The sequence below is a fragment of the Dromaius novaehollandiae genome, chromosome 21, assembly GCF_036370855.1.
Source record: "Dromaius novaehollandiae isolate bDroNov1 chromosome 21, bDroNov1.hap1, whole genome shotgun sequence".
NCBI lineage: Eukaryota > Metazoa > Chordata > Aves > Casuariiformes > Dromaiidae > Dromaius > Dromaius novaehollandiae.
This window is the reverse complement of record NC_088118.1, coordinates 9,760,279-9,780,661: the sequence shown is the minus strand read 5'-3', so window position 1 is coordinate 9,780,661 and position 20,383 is coordinate 9,760,279. Positions and strand designations below refer to the sequence as shown.

At 50.7% G+C, this 20,383-nt stretch overlaps 1 long non-coding RNA gene and 1 other non-coding gene across 2 annotated transcripts; both read left to right on the top strand.

Annotated features, from left to right (window-relative positions):
• Positions 1-2,942: 2,942 nt before the first annotated feature.
• Positions 2,943-3,014, top strand: TRNAA-CGC (transfer RNA alanine (anticodon CGC)). Its single transcript has one exon. It is a non-coding gene; the product is annotated as a tRNA-Ala (tRNA).
• A 12,022-nt stretch (positions 3,015-15,036) lies between these two features.
• Positions 15,037-19,870, top strand: LOC135330510 (uncharacterized). The gene is made up of 2 exons (XR_010392531.1): positions 15,037-15,332; positions 19,356-19,870. It is a non-coding gene; the product is annotated as an uncharacterized LOC135330510 (long non-coding RNA).
• Positions 19,871-20,383: the final 513 nt, after the last annotated feature.

The following is a 20,383-nucleotide window of genomic DNA, read 5'->3' as shown; positions in this document are numbered from 1 at the left end:
CTGGGTATCTCCCTGGCTGCCCTCCTGGGCAATGGCCTCATCCTTACAGATGAAGCCTGCAGCCACTGCCTCCACACCCCCATGCATATCTTCCTCCTCCACCTTGGCTCCATCTCCACCACTGTCCCCAAATCCATGGCCAGGTCCCTGAGGGACACCAAGGCTGTTCCCTACTTGGGAAGAGCTGCCCAGTGCTTCCTGGGTATCTTCTTGATTACACAAAGCCTTTCCCACCTGCCTTTCTCCCCTGCTTATGGCCTCTTCCTGTCTCAGCACCTTCCTCTTTGCCCACCTGGAGCCCCCCTGCATGGCTTCCCTATCACTGGATATGCTGGTGGCTGCTCTGGCTCTTTGGTGCCTCTAGCTGTGAAGCCTCTCACCCATGGCATGGGGAAGGAGGAGCTCAAGGATGCCCCAAGGAGACTCTTGGAGACCTCAGTTATCCACCATCCGTAAAGCATGCGTCACCCTCTTATGGTCTTGAACTTCTCTACTGGGACTTGCCCCAGGCAGCAGGGCTGACGGTGCACATCCATCCTGGAGGGGACCATGAAGCTTCCAGGACAGCTCAGGAGACCTCCAGGGACCACATGTGGGTCTGGGTGGACGAGGAGTGGGGCCTAACCAGACCAGAGCCCATCCCAGGTGGAGTCATTCCAAGGCAGGAGGCTGAACCCAGGAGCTCAGAGGCACCATGGGCTCTGCAGGGCCAGGAGAGGCCAGAAGGCCCCATCAGGCAAAGGGGGATCCCCCAGAGAGGGACTCATGACCAGCTCCATCACCATCTGGAAGCAGTGCAGCACCCAAATGCCTCTCCCACCATTTGAGGTCCCCCATGGTACCACCAAGCCCCTCCCTTGGGCACAGAGACATGAGGGCAGGCAGGATGGGAGGGGTCAGAGCAAGGGTGAGCCCCATCCAGCTGGGTCCTGGCTGCCTGCTCCCCCCAGCTGTGGGGTGGGATGCAGCCAGGGTTGGTGGAGGCTGGGAGAAGACAGAGCAGCTGTGCAAAAGGCCAAGGGGAACCAACAAGGATCCCACTGACAAGGGCCCCATTGCCGAAGCCCGGGCTTGAAGCAGGGACCTTTAGATCTTCAGTCTAATGCTCTCCCAGCTGAGCTACTTCAGCCCTCCCCTTTGAGCTCTCTTCCCTGCGCCAGCTGTGCCCATACCCAGGCAGATGTGCAGGAGGTTGCTCCTGAAGGTGTTCCCTGTGTGTGGGAGGGGAGCACTGTGCCAGGGGGCAGAAGGGCAGAAGGCACACACACCCTCTCCTCTTGCAAGGGACGTTGGCCTCATTTGTGACAGCCTTGGGTTGCTAGCTCAGTGACCAGTCCCCATCTCCACAGCTGCTGGGCAGCAGGCCACCAGACCTGAAACAACCCTTGTTCCTAACAGCACACCATGACTTGTCCACACAAACCCATGCAGAAGCCAAGCTAAGCAGCAGACACGTTTTGTGGTGCAGATGCTGCAGCATTTTCTTTACCTGGATTGTAGATTGAGAGTCCAGTCTTTGGATGTTGCAACGAGGAGATCACCTGTCATTAAGGACATGCTATTCTGGAGGCCAATGTCCCTGAGCTGAGCAGCAGAGCCTGAGGAGCAGAGGGACTGCACAGGAGAGCTGCTCCACACTGTGGCCTTGGCATGGTGATATTGGGAAGGTATCAGCCATGGGCAGCACTGTGTGGACAAAACACCACCCCAGGACCCAAGCTCTGGAGGTTGTCATAGGACCCAAACACCAGGAGGGTCCCATAGTGCAGGGGTCTGCAGCTGGCCATGTGGCAGCTGTAGGCCATGACAGTGAGAAGACAAAACTCTGGTGCCATCAAGAAGAGAACCAGGAAGCCCTGTGCAGCACATCCCAAATAGGGAACAGCCCTGGTGTCCCTCTGGGAACTGACCTCACTGGATTTGGGTACAGTGGTGGAGATGGAATCAAGGTGGAGGAAGAAGATGTCCATGGGGTTGTGGAGGCAGTGGTCGCAGGCTTCAGCTGTAAGGATGAGGCCATTGCTCAGGACAGCCAGAGTCATGCCCAAGAGCACTAAAAAGGGCAAGAGCTACAGTTCTCGCATGGCCTGGATGCCTGGCTCTGCAAAAAGGTAAAGGCCACCCCAGTGCCGAAGCCCAGGCTTGAAGCAGGGACCCTTAGATCCTCAGCCTAATGCTCTCCCAGATGAGCTACTTTGGCCCTGCCCTGGGAACCCTTGTCCCCATGACAGCTGTGCAGGAGCAGAGGCCAAGGAGCAGGAGGTCCCTCGGGTCAAGCTATGTCTTGCCTGAGCATTGCTGGACTGCAGCTGAGCCTGGTGACCATCCCCAAACCTGCTCTGCTCCTCTTCTCCAGGCATGGTGGGATGGCACCTCTTGGTGGGCCAGATGCCTCCACCGGTCTCTGTTCTGCCTGGCGTACGACTAAAGCAACTACAACTATTGCCTCATCCACAAAAATCCATCCCTCCTCCATAAGTGGCTTGAAATACCTCCAGCCGCTGGGAATGCCCAAGGACAGCCAACAGAGGCGTCTCCAAAGAGCAGCTTTCTCCCGTAGCTTTGCTGGGGAAGAAATGCCACAAATAGGGGTGTTTCTCCCCTGACATGAAGAGCTCTGCAAGGACAAGGTGATCTCAGCACCCCTCTGAGACACAACATGGGTGTCGTGGTACAAACTGTGGAGGAATCAGGCAGTAACGGCCTCCCAGGCTTGGCTGGTTGTTGCTGTTCAGAGGGACCTTGAGGGTCTGGAGATGGGCAGAGAGGAATCTCCTGAAGTTCAGCCAAGCAAAACTTCCCCCACCCCAACCCGCAGCCCAGCAGGAGGGTTCCAGTGGTGTTTTGTGCTGCAGCTCTTGGCACCAGGGCACAGCAGGCCTGTGCTGGGCAAAGGGCACATCAGGGGACCAGAGGACATGCCAGGCCTCAGCAGGCTGCAGGGGGATGTAGCTCAGTGGAAGAGCGCCTGCTTCGCATGCAGGAGGCCCTGGCTTCAATCCCCAGCATCTCCAGGGCGGCTTTTGTTCCACATGCCCCTCCCCAAACTGGCGTCAGGGCTGGCAACTAAATGCGTTGCTCCTCTACAGAAATGGGGGTCTTGCCCTCTGAGAGGATGCCCTGTGGGGAGGGGAGGTCCCAGGGTGGGAGGTGACCATCTGAAATGACCTCCCTGGGCAAGGGGAGAGGGAGTTAAAACTGACACTGAGGGGACATGGGCTTTTGTGTCACTACCATTGCAACAACCTCATTGGCCAGCAACAGGCAAACAGGCAGGAGCTGGGAGGTCATCAAGTGAATCAAAATGTCCTCTCAGGAGACATCACTACCCTGCGGGACAGGAGGGGGTGGCATGTATGTGGTGCTGACAGGCCTGGATGGTACCTGAGAGGTTCTAACTTTAGCCTGTAGCATCAGGATTGCCCTGGGCAGGCAGGAAGACCCTGTGAGGGCATCAAGTGCATCAGATGCACCCGACCACAGGGCATGAGAGCTCAGCAGGAGGGGAGAGGGGAGGCAGGTGGAGGTGACCACTGAGGTTTCGCTGGTGAATCACTACTGTCCCAGCAGCACCCAACCAGCAGCAGACGAGCAGGCCCTGGGGTCACTGCGGGCAGCAGGAGCTGATTCAGCAGCCTGGGAGGTGGGAGCAGGAGCAGGAGAGGTAGGCGAAAGCACTAGGGCTGATGTGCTGGTTGGGAGGTCACTTCCGTTACACTTCCATGATTGGCCAGTAGTGGGCACGCTGGCATTATGAGGTCATTGATGGCATCACAGAGGCTGCCCAGCAGCAAGGAGAGCTTGGAGAGGAGGGGAGAGAGAGGAACAGGTGAAGGTGACTTAAAGAATAGCAAACTGAAACTGTCTAGAGGCAGCTGCTTAGCACAACTTCTATAAAACTTGCTTAGCATGAGGAGCTAAATTTGCTGAAGCCTTAGGCCGCACTTAGATAAAATAATGAACTTTTACCTAGTTTAGGAAGGAAAGGGCCTCAGAGCTGATTCAAGCTGGGAAGATAAGGAAGCTACAAGCAGTCAGCATTCCTGTGTCTCACACTCTGAAAGGGAGGATGTCAAGGCATTGAAATAAGACCAGTGCAGGGTATTAGGACCTTGAGGGACAAAGCCTCAGCTCACTGGTGGGGCGGTGTAAATTGTTATGATTTGGAATCACCTCCTGCTCCTGAGGACCTTGAGAGACAACAGTAAGATCCAACAAGAAATGAAGGTACAACCGTCAGCAGAAACCACAACAGTAAAGATAAGGGAGAAAAACAGCCTGCCTGGGAACAATGATGAGACCCAATACAGAGCAGGAAACCTGTGGCGGACAGATGAATGATTTTTTTTGCCTTAAACATTTCTTGGACATTTCTTTCCCCCTCTCTTTTGTTGAATGTTGGTAAGATCTGTTTTTGTCTAGCTAGTTGCAGTATTCGCCATTGAATTATCCTATTTGACCACATGCCTTATCTTTGCGTTAATAAATCTTAAAACCGGTTGGCTGGTGTCGTTTCACCTTAATTCAGTCCAAGGGCATCACGAACTTGGTCGTTTGGCCCCAAGGGAGGGAGGTCGTCCTGAACGACTCCTTTCGGGCCGCGACATAATTGGCGTAGTCGGCAGGATGCCCTTGAGATACTGAACCTACCAGAAGGGACCAGGGTCCTTAGCGTGGCCCCTTCCTTGGGAAGTGCCTGCCAGGAGCGGGGACAGAGGATCTTGTTGTAAAGATCCACACTGGGTACGTGAACCCACAGTAGGCTGAATAATTTGGAGTACAGAGGATCTTGTTGTAAAGATCCACACTGGGTACGTGAACCCACAGTAGGCTGAATAATTTGGAGTACAGAGGATCTTGTAAAGATCCACACTGGGTACGTGAACCCACAGTAGGCTGAATAATTTGGAGTACAGAGGATCTTGTTGTAAAGATCCACACTGGGTACGTGAACCCACAGTAGGCTGAAGAATTTGGAGTAGTCTCCTTTTGTGTTGTGTGATAGTTGTTGTCGGGATCGATTTGAGGATCCGACAGTGGAGGATAATCCTCTCTTTGAAAAATTGAAGGGCTATAAAGCCCTGCCCTCTCTTCCTGGCATGGCTTGGGCCCAAAACAATTGGCATGACTCAAAGGCGGTGGCAGATAGGATCACTCTTTTGGCAAAGGAACGAAAACTGCAAAAGGGGAAAGGAAAAGCAACAGTTTGTGCAGTTTTAGGGGCGGCACTAATTGCTGCCCAGAGGGAGAGGCAAGGTGATAAAGAGACAATTGAGTCCTTGCAAGAACAGATAAGAAACTCGCAGAGTCGAGACAAAGAGACAATTGAGTCTTTGCAAGAACAGGTGAGAAACTTGCAAAGTCAACTCGCTGCTGAGCGCAACCATACTCAGCGACTTCAAACAATCTTATCGGACTCATTAGACCGAGAGAGAATCCTGCGGTCTGAACTGGAAGAAAACAGGCGGGGGTGTGATGATAGTGAACTGGGATTCTCGAATTTGGCAAAACTAGACGGAAAACAGGCATCTGATCTAAAATCCATATATCCAATTAAAGAATTAGAAGAGAGCAGGAACCTCTTTTATCCTGGAGATGGGAACGTAGTAATGAGACCCTTGATTAAAACTGAAACCATTGATAATGGTCAAGGGGGTATTCAACAACATACCACGCGTATTATCCCCTATTCCCCTCAGGACTTGGCTAAAATACAGGAAAAATACTCCCGGGGCTCCCGGGAACTGAAACTGAGTATGTGTGGAGAGTCACTTCAGTCAGCACCCGCACTTCCTCCTTCAAAAATAATCAATGTCAAACCCTATGCTCTGCCATTAGGAGCAAGGGAGGGAATTGCCCCTGTAATAACTGAATTACGAGAACAGGGGATAATTATTCCCACTCACTCACCTTATAACTCCCCTGTATGGCCAGTCCGTAAAAAACAAATGGAAAGTGGAGACTGAAAATTGATTATCGGCGTCTGAATGCCAATACAGGTCCTTTAACAGCTGCTGTGCCTAATATAGCTGAACTGATTGCAACTATACGGGAGCAAGCCCATCAAATTTTAGCAACCATCGATGTTAAAGACATGTTTTTTATGGTCCCCTTGCAGGAAATAGATAGAGATCGTTTTGCTTTTACATGGGAGGGCATGCAATTCACTTTTACACGTCTCCCCCAGGGATACCGCCACTCACCAACCATTGCCCACTACGCACTGGCACAAGAGCTTGCTCAAATCACGCCTGAAAAAGGGGTCAAAGTATATCAATATATTGATGATATATTGGTTGGCGGCTCTGATGCCACTGCGGTGGGAAAAACCCAATCTGAAATAATTAGCCATTTGGAAAGTTTAGGACTCCAAATTCCGACAGAAAAGATACAGCCTCCCTCTTCTGAGGTGAAATTCCTAGGCATTTGGTGGAGGGGAGGAGCAGTATGTATTCCCCCTGAGACTTTAACCTCCCTTGAACAAGTAAAGATGCCTGGAAACAAGAAGGAATTACAACATGCCCTAGGCCTGCTGGTATTTTGGAGAAAACACATTCCAGATTTTTCCATCATAGCACGTCCTTTATATGATTTGATACGCAAAAAGGCTATCTGGAATTGGACCCCAATTCATGAGGAAGCCTTAGAATTGTTAATCTTTGAGGCTGGGGTTTATCAAGCCTTAGGGCCAATACACCCAACAGATCCACTCCATATTGAGTGGGGTTTTGCAATTCATGGATTATCTATACATATGTGGCAACGTGGGCCTGAAGGTCCGACTCGCCCCATAGGTTTTTACTCACGCAGTTTCAAAGATGCAGAGAAGCGATACTCTGCCTGGGAGAAGGGCCTCTTTGTAGTTAGCCTGGCTTTGCAAGAAGCTGAAAGGGTCATACGACAGCAATCGATTATTTTAAGAGGACCCTTTAAGGTCTTGAAGCCAATATTAGCTGGAACTCCACTTCCTATGGGGGTTGCACAACGAGAAACAGTAAGGAAGTGGTATGCGCAGTTAGATCACTACTACCATACACACAAGGTAGAAGAGGGTACACCTAAGATGCTTCAAATACAGGATGCACCTCCTGATCACCCAGATCAGGAACCTCCTCCTTCTGTTATAAAACCTGCTCCTCCTTTTGAATCCCAACTAAAAAATGTATGGTTTACTGACGCCTCCTCTAAAAGAGAAGGTAAGGTCTGGAAATACCGAGCAGTAGCATTGCATGTTGATTCAGGAGACCGGATAGTAACGGAAGGGGAGGGGAGTGCTCAGGTAGGAGAGTTGATAGCAGTTTGGAGTGTGATAAAGCGAGAAGCAGAAAACACAGAACCAGTGTTCATTTACACCGATTCATATGCTGTGTTCAAGGGATGTACTGAATGGCTCCCATTCTGGGAGCAAAACCAGTGGGAAGTTAATCGAATACCAGTGTGGCAACGAGAGAAATGGGAAGAAATTCTCAGCATTGCCAAACAGAAATCTTTCCTAGTAGGATGGGTAGCTGCACACCAAACAGGAAACCACCCCGCTCACCTTTTGAACAACCAAGTAGATTCGCTAACCCGCCTAGCTACATTAGCAGCAGAAGCAGAAGGGGAAAAATGGGAACATCTGTTAGAATGGTTGCATGTTAAACGAGACCATTCTGGAAGTAAAGACCTTTATAAAGAGGCAGTCAGCAGGGGATGGTCTGTGACCAGGGAGCTATGTAACACTGTTATCTCAGCATGCGGCCTATGCCGTACACAATTAGAAGGACATAACCCTCTCAAGGACCAACCCCTACACTTAAGAGACAATAAGGGGCTGTGGGACACTTGGCAAATAGACTACATCGGCCCTTTTCGCCTCTCAGAAGGGAAGAGGCATGTATTGGTAGGAGTCGAGGTAATTTCAGGATTAACCCAAGCTGAAGCTGTCCCGCGAGCAACAGGGGAATATACAGTGAACAGTCTGAAATCATGGTTTAGTTGTTTTCCTAAACCCCGAGTTATCCAATCAGATAACGGTAGCCACCCGCATAGCCTGGGGAATGGAAGGATTCTGGGGCTTTGGGTCTGCTACCACGCAAACGCGAATATGGTTAAGTAAGTTAGCTTATCAAGTAGGAAAACTAGCTAATGCTACTGAAGCTAGTATACAGTTGCTTAATCAGCAACTGCAAGCCACATCAAAAATGGCTCTTCAAAACCGCATGGCACTAGACTTGATGATGGTACATCAAAATGGGCTTTGTGGTTACTTAAACCTCTCCAGTACTGATTGCTGTATCTATATCCCTAATGTTACACTGGACCTTAATGACCAACTAGAAAGGATACGACAAGTGGCAAAAGACACCCGTGAGCTCCAAGAATCAATGAATTCTAATTGGCTTTCAAAAATATTTAGTTGGTTTGGACTCAGTGTCACTGGTTGGATTCAAAGTTTGATACAATATGTGATAATGTTTATTGCAGTTGTGATTATCGTAAGCATAGCAATATCCTGTGTAAAATCAACTATAATAAAAACTGTTAACATACGAATGGTCCAACTGACTAATTATGCTCCCCTACCAAAGGAGGAGGACGAGGAGGGCCTAATCGATGTCCCTAAGGCTGAAATAGCAATTTAAGACCAGGCTGAGGAACCTTTTTAACTCACGGGGTGGAGTGCATGGTTACACACGGAAGAATGGCGAGGAGATAGGCAATAGAGATCAGGACAACTATAATCCAGATATTTTTTGTAAAGAAACCATAGGAGGTACTCTGTGATTTGCTATAATGATATGTTTATCTGTTCTGTAAAACTGGTCCTGGTGACCCACCAGAACTTAGTGGGTAGAAAACAATAAAACGCGTCAGGTGACTAGAGTACCCAGGCTCAAACCACGCATGCGCCACAACGGCCATCAGCCTTGGCATCAACCACGAGGGCCGCAGTCAACAATCCCCAACCATCCTTGCGACGCTGGAGCCCTGAGGATAACAGAAAGAGGTACCCCCCCACACACGCCCTGTCACAACTTGGACGACAGATACATCGGTGGATTATACTAGAAGAATGGAAAAGAAGATGTTATACACAGCTATGTTAGTTCATGTTGCAGTACTTGTTCTTTGGCTATTGCTGTAACTGTTCTTTTAATATGCCCTTGTTTGCCTCACAATTGTCATTGTAAAGGATCACCTTTCTCCAATGACTCCCCAGAGCCATAGGCAAATCCTCAAACTTTTCCTGGGACACATTTTGGTGTGGTTATTTTTAGATATGTTATTGTTAGCTTTAGATATGTTAAGATATTGTTCTTTAGATATGTTATTGTCAAAAGAAGTTATTGTTCAGAAAATTGATTAGTTTTGGACATATTATTGTTAAAAGTAGATATTCTTAATAATTGTTCATGACTACTGTGCGCACTTCTACTGTTTCTATACTTCTTTCTGATCTCTCTCTCTATCTCATATCACCACTGTGGATAAAGGCCATGAAGACTTCAGGAAGGAGACATACCAATCAATGTTTAAGTCACGGGGTGGTGTGGCGGACAGATGAATGATTTTTTTTGCCTTAAACATTTCTTGGTGCATGGAGTGCAGGCAGGCCATAACCCCGAACAAGCCATCTGTCCCTGGCGGAAACAGGACTGGGCTGCTGCGACCCCCGAGATGGTCTCCCTGCGACCACCCAGAACACACCGAGCCTGCACTGAACGAGACCACAGTCGAGCAGAGACTTTGGGATCCGTTTTTAGCACAACTTCTATAAAACTTGCTTGGCATGAGTGGCTAAATTTGCTGAAGCCTTAGGCCGCACTCCCTAGTTTGGTGAGAAAGGGCTCCAGAGCTGGTGCAGGCGGGAACGATAAGGGAGTTACCAGCAATTTGCATTCCTGTGCACTGCTGAAACAGTGCTAATTGCTGGAGTTACCACCTCTTTGTCAAGACCTTGAGAGATGATGGTGGGACCCGAGGAAGGAAGACACACCTATAGGAAGGAAGACACACCTGTCTGCAGAAACTGCAACAGAAAAGATAAGGGAGAAAAGAAACAGCCTGCCTAGGAACAACGATGAGATCCAATAAGGAGCAGGAGACCCCAGACTCAAAAATTACTATTGGTCTGAACTACCACGTGGGGGGGTGGGAAACTTAATTTGAAAAAGCTATAATTGCCCAGGGATCTCTTTGTTCAGGGTCCCTCTTTGGAGGTACCCAGCTCGAGCTGTAACCACTGCACGCATGTCATTCCGAGCTAACCTAGGGTCGGACCCAACTCGAGTTGTAATTACTGCATGCGCACCACCAAAACTTACACCCAGGGTGAAGAAGACCCACCTACCACCAGACGGGAGCCCCCCCCCACTGCTGAGACTCCCAAAGGAAGAGGACCAACAGGACGCCGCTGGATCCACGGGTGGTGATATCTCTCTCTCTCTCTCTCTCTCTCTCTCTCTCTCTCTTTCCCCCTCTCTTTTGTTGAATGTTGGTAAGATCTGTTTTTGTCTAGCTAGTTGCAGTATTCGCCATTGAATTATCCTATTTGACCACATGCCTTATCTTTGTGTTAATAAATCTTAAAACCGGTTGGCTGGTGTCGTTCAACCTTAATTCAGTCCAAGGGCATCACGAACTTGGTCGTTTGGCCCCAAGGGAGGGAGGTCGTCCTGAACGACTCCTTTCGGGCCGCGACAAAACCCCAGACCTAAAAATTACTATTGGTCTGAACCACCGCATGAGGGGTGGGAAACTTTGGAAAAGCTATAATTGCCCAGGGATATCTTTGTACGGGGTCCCTCTTCGGAGGCACCCAGCTCGAGCTGCAATTACTAAATGTGTGCCATTAAAATTTAATTTGCTTTGATTTGGCTCTAAACTTTTCTGCAGGAAACTAGGGTTAGGCCCTGTTATGGTGGCTGACAAGCATAACTTCCATAACACCTTCCCAACGCTGGGTATTCTGATGCATGTTGTGAGGCAGTGTTGTGTGTGTGCTCTCAGTCAAATGACCTAGAGCAGTTCTTGATGCTCGTGGCATGTGGCCACGACCTGGCCTGTGGCAACTGCCCGCGTGCAGCACCTTTGCTGGCCTGCTGAGCACAGTGGCCCTCAGTGCCTGACCTGTGACAGGAGAGAGGGCTCTTTGAAAGAGCCTCAGGAAATGGCTGCCTGGGATGAGGACTGCTGAGAGCCTGATGCAGAGGGGAGGTCTGAGCTCCCTGGCAAAGCCTCGCAGAGCTGCTGGAAGTGGGAAGCAGGCGGCCCTTCCCCATCACGGCACCAATGTTCCCCCTGAGGACAAGGGACTCTCGGAGGTGCCAGTTCTCCTTGCCTGTGCTTGGCGTCTCGCGCCAGTCTGTACCGGTGGCAGGTTGCAGCAGCACGGGCAGAGAAGAGGTTGCCTGCTGCTTGTGGACCAATAGCCTTCTTTCTTCAGAGAAAGTGCTTGCAGCCTGCTGGGACAAGGGCCTGTGCCAGGAGGGGCTTTTGTTGGGCAGCACATACTTGCGGGGAGAGAGTGCTGCTGCAGTGGCCAGCACCTGCTCTCAGATTGGGCCTTTGGCTTGTCTGAGCCTCAGCAAGACTGCTGATGCTGTTCCTCTTCTGCCTGGGACACCTCCAAAGACGGAGAGAGCAATCCCAAGGCACAGCAATGTTTTCACAGTGTTTTCCCTCTCCGGAAAGCGGAGGGAGGTCAGCATCTGCCAGCCGCAGGTCTCTTGGAAGCCCCATCAGCTGAGCGGACCCAAGGAGGCCAAGGCAAGCAGGCTTGAAGGCTTTCTTCCTGTCCTCGTGTTGTGCTGCTGGGCACTGCTGGCCTCTGCAGGCCTGCTGTGGGCAATGGAAGGGACACCTCCCACCACTGTCAGCAGCCATTCCTCTGGGAGCGGAGACTGTGCCCAGGCATTTCCTGATGGGAAGGCAACAGGCTGAATCTCACAGCTGATTCAGCCCTTGTGTAGCCATTGGATCGTGGAAGAATTTCCATTGCAAGAGATCTCTGCAGGTGCTCTGATCCAAGAGCTCGGATTCCAAGCCGGATGTAGCTGTGGTCCTTCAGAGACTGGACCAAGCCCTTGATGGCACGAGAAGACCCCCACACACCTGGAGATGCCCAAGGGCACCAGGCCTTTTCAGCTGGAGATCAGTGGGAAAAGTGAACTTGAGGGCCTGCAAAGAACAAGGACATCCCATCTCGGCAGCCAAAGACCCTTCCAAAGCTCCCCATGCAGATCTGCTTCGGTGCCAGATGCAGCAGTCAGGAAATGCAGGCGATGGGATGTGAGGATGTTCCAGGTGGTTCTGCTCAGTGTCATACCTCTCCGCCAACCCTCTGGAGCAGCCGGTGGTTTCCTGCAGGGCCCAGGAAAGATTTTTTTCCCCCCAGCTCTGTCAGGTCTGTGTTTGTTTGTTTGTTTATTTGTTTTTTTTTTGCCACTCTCTGGAGCCCCTAAGGTGGCTGCAGGTTGAGAGAGGAAAGGGGTTGAGCAGCGCTGGTGTCTGATGCCCTGGTGGGCGTGAGAAGCCTCCCAGGACTGGCCGGGAGGCAGGCCTTGCTCACATGCCCAGGGAAGAGCCGATCGCCAGCTTTGGGGTCAGGAAGGAATTTTCCCCCAGGACACATTGGCAGCAGTGCCTGGGGGTTTTTCGCCTTCCTCTGCAGCATTGAGCAGGGCCCATTGCCAAGGCTCCTCTGGGCCCTTGCAGGCCAGTGGCTGCCTGCTCTTGCAGCACCAAGACACCAGCTGTGCCCTGCAGCTCTCAGTCTCTGCCTGCCCTGGGGCAAGTTTGTCGCAGGAGCTCAGGGCCTGCCCTTGCTTCCACGTTCTTGGGGTGTTCTGGCTTGTGCAAGGCAGCATAGTGTGTTTGGAAAGGCTGCAGGCTGGAGGTGCCATGAGGAGCTGCCCCTTGTCATCTATGCCTGCATGCACACAATAAAAGCAAAGTGCTGTTGTCCTCTCCTAGGTGTGCTGTTTGTGTTGCGCGTGTCCTGGCTGTGGCCTGAGAGCTTGCTGCTGCAGCTGCGCTGTCAGGACCTGCCGGTACCCTGCTGCCCACGGGGCTTGTCCTGCCGCGTGCCCTGGGGAGTTTGCAGGGTTGGCCTTTGCCCCAGCCCTTGCTGGGGGGGCGGTGGGTGTGTCTCAGCAGCCTGTGTCCAAGGCGTCTTCAGTGCCTGCCTCCTGGCTTGGGGTTAGAGTGGGCCAGGGAGGAGAGTGGCCGGAGCTCTCCTATGGCAGGGCTTTCTCGGCCCTCACAGCAGAGGTGGCCCTCACCTCCTGAAACAGATGGTGGTAGATGTGGCCACTGGCCCTGGAACAGACACTCTGTGCCTCGCTGTCATCCCCTTCCTTTCCTTGCTAGCCTTTTCTCCAAGTGGCCACCACCTTGAAGCCTCACCACAGCCACTGCCTCCTTGCCCTCTCCTGCCCATCTCTTCTCGACCTCTGCTGCCACCTCCTCCTCTTTCCCACTCTTAATGCCTGTACCTGCCTCCTCAGCCTGCCACAAACACACCTTCCGCTCCTTTGCTGCATCCTCCTCTGGTCTCCACATCTGCCAGACTTCTTACATAACCTCCTCCCCTTTCCTTGGGCATCAGGCACAGGCTGAGGGCCTTGCTGAGAATGGCCTGTGTGCTGGCTGACATCAAAAGAGCAACTCTGAACATGTGTGTCAGGAAAGGGCACTAGGTGCTGAGAGGCAGCAGAAGAGCCCCTTTGCACCATTCTGTAGGCTCAGCAGAGCTGAGCTGCTGGCCTGCACACAGGGACAGCCTGCGGCCTCTTTGCAGTGAGGCGTGGATAAGAGCAAGTGAGCGTCAGTTCTTTCTAGAGTGGTTCCAGGCTGTCCCAGAAGGCCTTGCAGAGTTCAGTTCACCCACCCATTGTCAAACTGTACATTAAAGCCTACGGTGGGATTCCTTCTTGGTATCGCACTATAAAAATAACCCTCCGGCTGGTAATAATCCATCATGCGCTACTTTGGGAAGGTCAAGCTGCCAAACGAAGCCTCCAGATGACATCCACGGTGTGTCTGGGCTGCAGGGGGAGCACGTTGGGCTCAGAGGAGACCTGGGTGAGGAGCTGTGCACTGCTTGGTGGCAGGTCCACTCCAGAGGGCTACTCCTGAGCAGGGTGGCCACGATCCGTGCCTGCCTTTCTGCCGGCTGCAGGCTGCTGTGGTGTCTGCAACAGAGGTTCCCTCACAATCAGCACCCAAATGGGCCCCTGTCACCCGCATCACCCCCTCCCCTCCCCAGGGCAGTCATTCCTGCTGGGTGGGCTCTCTGAGGTGCTGGGTGACATCACAAAGCCTGCTGGTCAGCACATCCCTGAGGGCCAATCAGGCAGCTGCAGTGGAAGTGACCTCACAATCAACACTGCAGCCATGTCCCCCTTGCCTGCCTCTCCCCATCCTCCTGCCTGTATATATTGTCTGATGGGATGAGAGGTGGTGTGATTCTCTTCTTGCCCTCAAAATGGCTCCTACCACAACCCAGCCCATGAGGTTCCTCTACAAGAGGTGGCCTCACCATCAACACTGCACATGTGTCACTTCTATCTTGTTCTTCCCCACCCTTCTTCTGAGTCATCCTCTCTTCTGGACCTCCACATTCAACATCCCAGCCATGTCCCCTCTGCTGGCACTGCCCTCTCCCCTGTCCCTGTGGAATTACACACATGTGGTGGGACAGCACACCTGGCAGGATGAAACTGGGCTCCTGGGTGTGGAGGACTGGCTTGAGGGCAGAGGTCATGTGAAGATTGAACAAATAAAGGAAGCAGAACTAAGTGCATATCGCACACAGTTGATGTGAGCCGAGTCACGTATGAACATGAAAACAGCCAGTTAGAGCCAAGGGCACGCTGTCCTTGGCGGCAATGTGTTACAAGTGAACTTGTAGGTGATGGGATAGGGAAGTTGCTGGGTAAACAAAGTTGCTGTTACCAATAAGGAGCTCAGCTTTTGCAATATGTATGAGCCTAATTAGTCCTATACTATATAAAGAAAGACCACGCCTAATAAAGTTGAAGTACGCTGTTCACTCATATTGAGCGTCTGGGTCTTCCCTCCGTCGGCTCCTCCCGTGCAAGTTTCCAACAAATGGCGCCCGAACAGGGACCCTGCCGGTCAGGGACTCGGTGATTAAAAACTCAGGAGTCGACAGAGTGCTAGAGACAGCTGGTCCTGCTGTGCTAAAGGCGACGAGACACAAAAGGGGGTCTACGTGCCAGAGTTACAGAGGAGGTGGAGAGGACACAAACAAAGGGGGTCCGTGCCCAGGACGAGACGGGGTCCTGCCAGAAAGTCTCGCCGCAGGTCTTGCAAAGGTTGCAACGGTAAGTGAGTAACCATGGAGCGACAAGCGGCTTATTATTTATTGAGATGCTTTTTAGAAAAGCGAGGTACTCAAGGAATAGAATGTCATAAGGAACTCCCAGGGCTATTAGCTTACGGAGTGACTAAGGGGTGTTTTGTTAGCCCCGATACCGTGTTCGAACAAACCAAATGGAAAAAATTTGGGGACAAGTTGTTTGATGAAGTTATAAGTGGCAACAAGACAGCAAAAAAGCTGATGAAACCGTGGAGGGCAGTTACCAATGCTCTTGCGGTGCACCAGGCTGAGCAGAAAGTAGCTGCCGCTGCCGCGGAACGTTTGGGAAGCCCCGATGGGTTCAAGGAACCCCCGCATGCAGAGGTGTCCCCATACCCATTGCCCCCCTCGATCCGAACCTTTACTATTGCCCAGGGAGGGTCTGGGAACACAGGCCTGCCAAAAGGAGTAACATTGACCATGCGGCAGATCCCCCCTCCTCCCTCAGCACCTGCAATAGAGGATGAGGGGGGCAGGGGGCGGGGGATCGGAAGCAAACCCTTTTTTCACAAACACCAACCCATTTGTATCAGGTCCCGCGAGTAGTGCTAATAAGTGGGAAAAACTAGCAAGGGAAGCTATGCAGGAAGGGAATTATGAGGCGGCAGCACAAATCAGTCAGGCATTCCCCGTGGTATATTCGCCCCCTGATGCTCAGGGAAATGTCACCGTGAATATGACAAATCTAGATTGGAAGTTGTTAACGCAATTGAGATCTACTGTAAATGAGTCGGGAATAAAGGGGGAACCAACCCGACAGATATTGGATTACATTTGGGGGACAAATATATTGTTGCCGGGGGACATACGCAGCATAATGAAGTTAATACTAACGCAGCACCAGCAGCTGCTGTTTAACGCGCATTGGCACGCAGTATGCCAAGAAGCAGTAGCTGTTATAAGGGCTCTAGGGGACCCGTTGTATGGAGTAACTTTGGACGAGTTGATGGGAATAGGCGCGTACTTCCGATTAGAGGCACAAGCCCTGTTGGGACCAGATAAAGCTAAAGAATCGATGAAACTAGCAAGGCGGGCGCTTGATCAAATAAAGGAGCCCGGGGGTATCCCATCTTATATGGGAATAAAGCAGGGCCGGGAAGAGCCTTTCGGCTTGTTTATTGACAGAGTAGCCAATGCTATACAAGCAGCAGGGGTACCAGAATACCTAAAAGGGACTATTTTGAAACAATGTGCAATACAGAATAGTAGTCCTTCAACGCGTAGTATTCTAGCTACGCTTCCGGGAACATGGACTATTGAGGAGGGACTTGAAAGAATGGCACAAGTGCCTGTAGGACCACAAGCCATGTTAGTAGAGGCGGTGAGACAATTAGGAGAGAGCATGAGGGAGCAAGCACAGGCGTTGCGGGATAATATGCAACAGAATCAAAGACAGGTATTCGCTGCCCTTGCTCCTTTGCAAAATCCCGGCGGAAATACCCCCCCTGATCGACGATCGGCATGCTGCTATCGATGCGGCGTTGCGGCACGCTGCTACCGATGTGGCGTTGTTGGTCATCTTCGCAGAGAATGCCAAGCTAGTAAAGTATGGTGTCCCAACTGCAAAAGCAGCAAACATGATGGAGCGGCTTGCTGGAAGGCTGGCTCGGGAAACGCCCGGAGAAGCGGGACGAGCCGCCCCGCGACGACACAAAAGGCGGCCTTCACCACAACAACTCAGCAACCCCCGCAGTTAACACAACCACCTCAGCCGGCGCCCAGCTCCACTCGGAACGCCATGAACCCCTTCGTCTTCGACCAGCCACCAGAGGGAGTCTCGGGCTGGACTTGGCAACAGCAGTAGACGCCACCTTATTGGATACAAAGCCAACAAGAATCCGGACGAATGTCTACGGACCAGTAACTATTAATCATGAGCCAGTAGGTGCTTTACTGATTGGAAGATCGTCCGCTACAATGAAAGGATTACAAGTTTTGACAGGATTGATCGACAAGGACTACTTCGGGGAAATACAAATTGTGGTTTCAGCAATGTTTCCACCTATGCACATACCACAAGGATCGAGAATAGCTCAGCTTATTCCGCTTCCCCACCTGACTGTAGGGATGACACCAGCGAAAGAGCAACCACGAGGCTATGGTGCTTTTGGCTCCACTGGGAGTGTGGTGTTACTGACTGTCGGAATGCATCAAAGGCCCCGACAAACCGTGACTGTAAAGTATAAAGAAGAATCTATACGCACTAATGCCTTATTGGACACTGGAGCGGATGTATCAATAATTAGCACTAAGATCTGGCCCCAGCATTGGCCAACCCGAGAGACCAGCTCTACGGTAGCTGGAGTAGGCGGGGTCACCCTCGCCCGGAAATCATCGACGCTACAATGGACTATAGGGAACAAGGTGGTTAATTGCTCCGTTTCCATTTTACCCCTACCTGAAGGAGTGCAAGCATTAATAGGGCGCGATATCCTTGCCCAGATGGGTATGGTGCTTACCTCGGAACACCCTTTATAGCACCGGCCATTGCCTGGACTTTCCCAATCCCACTCAGCTGGAGGACTGATCAGCCTGTGTGGGTAGAGCAATGGCCGCTTAAACGGGAAAGTCTCATTCAAGCACATGAACTAGTAAAGGAACAGTACAAACAAGGTCATCTAAGACTATCTACCAGCCCTTGGAATACCCCAATATTTGTGATCAAGAAAAAATCCGGCAAATACAGACTTTTACACGATCTACGTGCTGTAAACAGACAGATGCATGACATGGGTGCTTTACAACCGGGGTTACCCAACCCAGCAATGATCCCAGAAGGCTGGCACCTGCTAATCGTAGATTTAAAGGACTGTTTCTTTACCATAGCCCTCCATGAAGATGATAAACAGCGATTTGCATTTACACTCCCTGCTATCAATAGAGAGGGGCCAGACCAAAGATTTGAATGGACAGTACTACCGCAGGGTATGCGAAACTCACCAACCCTCTGTCAACTCTATGTCGATGCGGCACTTCAACCGTTACGTCAACAGTGGCCAGAGACCATGATATATCACTACATGGACGACATATTGTTGGCACAAAAAATCCCTTTTTCTCCTGAACAAAAATTTGATCTAATCACACAATTAAAGAAAAAGGAACTTGTGGTGGCCCCGGAAAAGGTACAGGAATCCAGCCCCTGGCAGTATCTAGGTTGGCATATTTCGAATGCCACCATCAGACCACAGAAATTGACAATCAGGACTGACATAAGAACACTCAATGATGCTCAAAAACTATTAGGAGACCTCCAATGGATCCGTCCGGTTGTCGGCATTCCTAATGAACTTTTAAATCTGCTACGCCCCTTGCTGAAGGGAACAGACCCAGCGGCTGCCGTCACGCTCACAGAGGAACAGCAACGGGTACTCCAGGAAATTGCATCGCTAATTACTACGCGTGCTACGCACCGACGCCTGGAAAATCAGCCACTTGATCTTACTATTTTATGTGGCCCACAATACCTAATGGGAGCCATTACACAACACAAAATAAAAACGGGGAAAAAAAGGGGGTTGGCGGAACCCATTATACTAGAATGGATAGCACCACCGTTACAACCAAAACGAACTATTCAGGAAAAAGTTTCAACGCTGGCCGAACTCATTAGGAAAGGAAGAAACCGAATATTGCAAATTGAGGGAGCACCACCGAATACCATTTGGCTGCCATTGAAACCCAACGACCTAGAATGGTCAGGCGGTTGTTGAACGAGCAAACAGCACTGTCAAACAATACATAGAAAAGTTTAAGGACATCCTAGACATCAAGGAAAAAATTGATAAGACCCTATTCGTACTAAACTATTTGTGTGTATTCGGGGACGACAAAGAACCACCAGCAATCAAACATCATATAGAAGAAGAAAAGGCTGGTAGCCGGACCTTTAGAGTAAAATACCGGGACATGAAAACGGGAGTATGGATAGGTCCAGCAGAGGTAATATATGTAGGGCGCGGTTATGTGTGTATGTCTTCTCCCACAGGACCGGTTTGGGTTCCCAGCAGATTTACGAAACCTGTGATAGACGAAGGAGCGACTGTGGACAAAGACTATGCTCGGAATCGGACAGACAACTCTGCGCAAAATTGTCCTATTGATCATGATAATTGCTGAAGGGTCTACAATGTTGTCTCAGATTGATACTCAACAGAATATGTGGGTTACATGGGCTAACGAAACTAACCAGCGTACCTTTTGTTTGTCTCTAGCCTCAGGAAGCGATCCCTTCCGGACGTGTCTATTTGGGGTGCCTATAGGAACTCCAAAGGAATTGATCAAGCTGTTAGGCCCGTACTCAACTTCGCTTACTCTCTTAAGTGGGTCCTTCTCGAGCAACCTCTCAGACGGAGTGGTTGCTGCACTGCAACATCTTAATATATCGTTGCCATGGGATCCACAAGAATTAGATTTGTTAGGGTCAGTAGCAGTAGGAAACACTAGTGATAATTGGACACAAACCTGTTTTATACTAAATAAAGGTAAACAAAATAAGACTCATTGGACGAACATAATGTCTAGAACTTTAGGGTTTAACGCCAATGGTAATTATTGTGGGTGGAATAATTCCAATAATAGTGAGCCACTTGGGGCCTATGGAGTAAATGATCACAACTCAATGTGGCCTATGAGTGCCCCTAAGGCACTGCCTCCTGGTATTTTTCTAATTTGTGGTGACAGAGCATGGCAAGGTGTGCCAGGAAACGCTTACGGGGGACCTTGTTCTATAGGACGCCTGACACTCTTTGCCCCTGACTTACATGATCAGCGTTGGTCAAATCTGACTGCAGCAATCAAACATAGAAGAAGTGAGAATCGTCAAGGCAAGCGTGAATTGAAAAAACCAGGTTCAGATTGCGCTGATGATGTAGAATTATGGGGGCCTGCGGAAAGGTTTTTCGCCGCAGCTTTAGCTCCTAAGGTTGCAGTTGCGCATGCCATGTCTAATCTAAATAAACTTGCTTGTTGGGCTGTTAAGCAATCAAATGTTACTACACAAATTCTCTCTGAAAT